The sequence below is a fragment of the Macaca thibetana genome, chromosome 4, assembly GCF_024542745.1.
Source record: "Macaca thibetana thibetana isolate TM-01 chromosome 4, ASM2454274v1, whole genome shotgun sequence".
NCBI lineage: Eukaryota > Metazoa > Chordata > Mammalia > Primates > Cercopithecidae > Macaca > Macaca thibetana.
Window position 1 is genome coordinate 84,476,489 of NC_065581.1, and position 6,459 is coordinate 84,482,947.

The window sequence follows — 6,459 nt, forward strand, 5'->3', positions numbered from 1 at the left end:
GGGAGGGCGAGGTGGCGGATCACTTGAGGCCAGGAGTTTGAGACCAGCCTGGGCAATATGGTGAAGTCCTGTCTCTACTGATAATACAAATATTAGCCGGGCATGGTGGCCTGTGTCTGTAATCCCAGCTACTTGGGAGGCTGAGACACGAGAATCGCTGGAACCTGGGAGGTGGAGGTTGCAGTGAGATTGTACCACTCCACTCCAGCCTGGGCAACAGAGTGAGACTCTCTCAAAAAAAAAAATAAATAAATAAAATAAATAAATAAATAAATAATAAAAAATAAATTCCTCCTCACAAAATTGAGGACTTATGGACTATAGAGAAAGGCAGTTTTCTTGATGATTGAGAAACTAGTATGATTTTAATAAGGTTTTAGACGGTCCCAAATTAAAATTTGTCCTTGGGATTCATGCCGTAATGCTCCCCATAGTGAGAAGGAATCATAAAGATGAAATTCAAACTGGAGCCCAGTCACCACCCCCCATACCCACCTCCACTACCTGCTCTCCCAAGAAGCCTGCAAGCCTAGAGGTCAGCTCAGTGGCCACCTTCTGAAGCCCAGGGCACCACTGGAAGCTGCCTAGTTTGAGGCACAGAGGGAAGAGGAAGAGACTGAGAACAACACCCCTCTTCCTGAGGAATGCATATAAGGGTGCTTGGGGGCAGATTGGGGATACTAAGGCAGGAGAGCCAAAGCTGGAGTCAAAGGAAGCTCTTCTTCTGAAACCTGTAATTTCAATGTCTTTTCCTTTCCCTTCAAAATTGTAATTTCCCTCTGAAATCATTCTAACCTTTTAGTAAACACATTTAAAGATGTTTAAAATTTCTCCCCCCGACCCCTTTTTTAACCCACTCACTTCTGTACTCACCTCTTTAACACTAATGGTCAACTGTGACTATTACATCCCAGGCTCTCTTCTTAGGTGTGGGGAACCCAACAAGGTATGTTCCCTGTTTTCAAAGAGCTATGGTCTAGTGGGAGAGACAGACAAGAAAATAGACTTCCATAGAGTATTGAGAGCTTTGTCAGGTGTAAGTAGTGGGGGAATGGAGAAATGGGGAGTTACTGCTTAATAAGTATGAAGTTTCTTTTTGGGGTGGTGAAAATGTTTTAGAACTAGTTAGAGGTAAAAATTTAGGACCCTAAACCCAATATTGCAGGTCAGAGACAGTTTCATAGGAGAGATGGCTTCTGAAGACATGGAGGAATTAATCAGATGAAGAGGAAAGGGGACATTCAGAGATAGATGGAGTAACCTCTAGGCAAAGGTCTGGAGGCCAGATAAAACTGGAAGTTAATTCAACACGGCCAGAGAATGGCAACAGTGTGGTCTGCTGGGAGAGGAGAGGCAGTTGTGAGAGCTGAGGTTGACATAAAGGGCTTTGTATACCATGCCAAGGAGTCTGGACTTACCCAGAGACCACTGAGAAACCTTTACGAGGTGTCGAGCAGGGAATGACATGATCAGATTTCTATTTCAGATTTCTATATCAGATTTCTATTGAAAGATGAGTATAGGCAAATAATTGGGGGAGTACAACACTGGAGGCAGGGAGCTCAATTAGTTGTTTATTGCAGTCATCTAAGCAAGAAAAGACAGTTGCTTTAATGAATGTGGAAGAAGTGGGAATGGAGAAAGCAAGTTGGTTCAAGAGAAGTTAATAAAGACTTAGTCCTATTAGTTAAGGATTGGTAGATGGTGGGTAAGCAAAAGACAGGGAGATATTCACCTTTAAGAAAAGCTACACAGTGACATTTTCCACATATACAAAATAGATCAGTAGCACATTATCAGAGTTGCTCATGGTGGGCTGCCAATGCATTGCTGATATGCTGTCCTTCACTCTCTAGAGTTGAGAATCATTGCCACACATGCTACAGTAGCGAAGATGTTGATGCTTTCAATCCTGTTTTCCTAATTAGGACCATGTGGTATGCATATGAAGTTGCACCTGGTTTATAATTCTAAGAAAGAAGAACCACTATTGCCCCCACTTTTTATAGAAGCTTGATGATTATAGTAGAAATCACTGATTCTTTTTTTTTCATTTTTGTGCTCTTATAATTTTGATTTCTTTTGTAATTTATAAAAAATCCCTATGCTTGTTTATCTTCCTTAAATGCCTCAATTACCCTCCCTGATTTAGGTTGTGAAAATCTGATGCTAAGGTCCCTTATTTCTCCACTGACTGATTCATGCAATGGATAAAGATACGGAAAATGAAGAATTAAGGCTTTCTTTCATCATTCATCTTACCTTTACAGATTCTTGGCCAGGTGCTGTGGCTCATGCCTATAATCCCCAGCATTTTGGGAGGCCAAGGTGGGAGGATCATTTGAGCCGACGAGTTGGAGATCAGCCTGAGCAATGTAGCAAGGCTTTGCCTCTACAAAAAAATTTAAAAATTCACCAGATGTGGTGGTGCATACCTGTAGTCCCAGCTACTCAGGAGGCTGAGGCAGGCGGATCCTTTCAGCCCAGGAGTTCAAGGCTGCAGTGAGCTATGATTCACACCACTGCACTCCAGCCTAGGCAACAAAGAAAGAATCTGTCTCTTAAAAAAGAGAAGAAAAAAGAAAAAGATTCTTGATAATTACAAAGAAAAGTAGATTTTTAAGGGTCAGACAGGACCCTTCAACTCAGGAAGCTATGCTATGTTTGTATCAGGAAACGAAACTATCTTCTTTTTTTTCTGCCTTTTTGTATCTGTGCCCATGTAAGTAACATCTGAAAAAGAATCTGCATGGAGAAGATGGTTAAGGAATAATCTTGGGATCCTCCTGACTAAAAGGATATGGGAAAGTACATGAAAATAGCTCATGCTTATCCTAAGAGAAACGGAAATAAGGGTGACTTGCATTGTCTTGCTTGTTCCAAAATTTCTTTCTCATTATTGACCTGAAAACTCAACTTCCCTCTCCATTATCAAGCCTTTTTGTGGAGAAGGAAAGATAAACTGGAAAAGGAGATTGTCAGCTAATTCTAGGACTCTGACTTTCACAGTTTCAAAATCAATGCACTACATATAATATATAGGTTGTGTTTTTTTTACAATAGGAGAACTGTTGTGAAGCATATGGATAATAATGGAGAAGGACAAGGAAAACAAAGTGAATAACAGTATTTTTTTAACTTTTCAGGATTTTTTTAGAAATACAGCTCTATTTTAATGCTTAACATCCACAAAGCACAACTAAAAGTAGAGAAGTTCTACATTATTGAGCCTTTATTTTTTATGATAAAACATACACATCGACAAGTCAATGTAACACATATGTATTATATATGTGTATGTATATATACATATGTGTGTGTATATGTGCATATGTGTGTATATATGCATGTGTGTATATATGTATATATGCATGTGTGTATATATGCATGTGTGTATATGTATATATGCATGTGTATGTGCATATACATGTGTGTATATGTATATATGCATATGTATATGTATATATACATGTGTGTATATGCATATGTATATGTATATATACATGTGTGTATATGCATATGTATATGTATATATACATGTGTGTATATGCATATATGCCTATGTGTATATGTATATATGCATGTGTATATGTATATATGCATATGTGTGTATATGTATATATGCATATGTGTGTATGTATATATACATATGTGTGTATGTGTATATATGTATATCTATACAGTTGAAAAAAATTATAAAGTGAATACCCATATAACTACTGTCTAGATGCAAGTTAAAAACTAGAAATTTTTTCTTTTTTTTCCCACCCTGTCTTACAGTGCTGAAAAAATTAGAAATTTTAAACCAAGAGTACACTGCCACTTGCATGAACTTCAGGGAATCTGTGAATTATCTGAAATTATATATAAAATTAGAGGCTTTATGAATTTTTTGGGAAAAAGAGTCTAGAACTTTTCAGAAGCTTAAAAGAGTTCCCCTCATTTTAAGTACTTATTAGAGCAATAAGACTTAAGACGGCTCCGTAACTTAGTAGCTTTGCAGTCTTAGACTAGCCTCTTGCTCGCTGAATATTGATTTCTATATCTGTAAAATGAAATAATGATGTTGACTCTCATGAGGCTGTTTTAAGGAACAGATGAGTTTATCTGTGAAATAGCTTTGTAAGCTCCAAAGTACTCTTCAAATGTTAATTATCTATCTTTGTTAGCAATTGAAAAATTTAGTGTAGGTCTTTTCAATATCTAAAGAACTTCTGGCTGGGCCCAGTGGCTCACGCCTGTAATCCCAGCACTTTGGGAGGCCAAGGTGGGTGGATCACTTGAGGTTAGGAGTTCAAGACCAGCCTGGCCAACATGGTGAAACCCTGTCTCCACTAAAAATACAAAAATTAGCTGGGCGTGGTGGCACATGCCTGTAGTCCCAGCTACTCGGGAGGCTGAGGCAAGAGAATCACTTGAACCTACGAGGCGGAGGTTGCAGTGAGCTGAGATTGTGCCACTGCACGCTAACCTGGGTGACAGAGTGAGACTCCATCTAAAAACAAACAAAAAACAACTGGTAAATTGCTTTTGTTGCTCTACATTGGTTTAAATGTATGGTCTAGCATGATAATGCTAGTCTGGCAACACACTAGTTCCTGGCCAAGCCAACCATTTATTCTTCAAGATCATGCTTGCTCCTGAGCTGCTGAATAATTTCCAAAGAAAATCACTTAACATGGCAAAATGCTTTCACTTTAAATTCAAGATCCTGACACTCAGATACACATTCATTACTTCTCAGTAATTACTGAAAGTTACTGAAATTTTCTAGTAAGCCCACTCTTCTACCCTCCTAGATGAGTATTTCCTATTAGGCTCTCTCCAAGGTTACCCAAGGTTCCACTTCTGACCATGATGGAATAACAAGGACTGGACTTAACTTCCTGCCACAAACAACTAGAAAACTGGGCAAAATATGTAAAACAACTGTTTGCTATTATTGCCCCCAAATTTCTGCCTGGAGACAGTTTCCAGATCCTGGGCATAGAAAGGTAAACCCAGTGTCTAGGAACTTTATTGAGTTGAGGAGACAGAGATCAGAGTTCACAGATGTGGAAATTGAAGGGCAGAGTTTTGGAAAGGATGAAGCTATACAAAAAATAAATAAATAAAATTTAAAAACTGGTAAGTCTGAGATTTTGCTAAGTACTTGGTTGTCCATACAGCCAAGCTGTCAATCCATACAGCCAAGCACAGAATGACCAGGGAGTATAAGCTAAATAATTCTTAGAGCTCACAGAGGATGAGAAGACATTTGAACTCTGACCAGCCAGAGTGAAAAGTTCTCAGTGAAAACCAAGGAATCCATTGAAGACCTCTGAGCAGTTATTAATTAGTAGTAGGGCCAAATTATTCCTGGAATGAAGACTACTCTAGATCTACCCTAATAAAGCTTAAAAACAGTCCTCAAATGAATCAAACTCATCCACAAATAACTGGCTGAAAAAAAGGCACAACCTTCCTCAAGGGGGACAATAAAATTCAGACACTCAACAAGGATGCAATTCACAATGTCCAGTATTCAATAAAAAAATGATTATTTGTTGTTGTTGTTGTTGCTGCTTGTTTTTGAGACGGAGTCTTGGTTTGTCGCCCAGGCTGGAGTGCAGTGGCGCAATCTCGGCTCACTGCCTCCCAGGTTCAAGCAATTCTCCTGCCTCAGCCTCCTGAGCAGCTGGGATTACAGGCACCCGCCACCATGCCCAGCTAATTTTTTGTATTTTTAGTAGAGACAGCATTTTACTATGTTGGCCAGGCTGGTCTCAAACTCCTGACCTCAGGCGATCCACCTGCCTCAGCCTCCCAAAGTGCTGGGATTACAGGCATGAGCCAACGCGTCCGACTCAATAAAAAATTATTAAACATGCTAAGAAGCTCAGTTCATCTGAGCTTAAAACTTCTTAAAGTCTTAGGAAAAGGAAAAATATGTAACTCTCTCTTTAAAAGTTGAATAGTTTGTGACATACTAAAATCACTTAATCAGAAGAAATTAATTCTACAATATTCTTAAAGGCAATCTTTCAGCTTTTAGATAAAAAACATTTGATAAAATGGGGTTCACTTCTTCTAGAAAGACTTCTATCACAATTGTACTTTAAGACTGTTTTATGTAGATTTGTAATCTGGTGTTCTGAAACAACATAAAGCTTGGTTTCTCTTTTAACAAAACTGAGACGAGTTCTCATGCCTTCTTTTTCTCAAGGTAAATATATCCAATTCTATCTTATTCTGACAACATTTTTCTTATCATTCTCTGGATGCACTCTGGTTCTTCCATGTTTTTTAATTAAATGCCATTGCTGCCATGTTAAAACTAGGAATAATTAGTTCTACAAAGACTAGAAGTCCAATAAACCATGGGAGTATAAAATACATTGTCATAGTTGATGTTGTCAATAATAACCATGATAAAGGTCACAAAATACTAGTATGTAAAGTTTATGAATCCTTTTATGT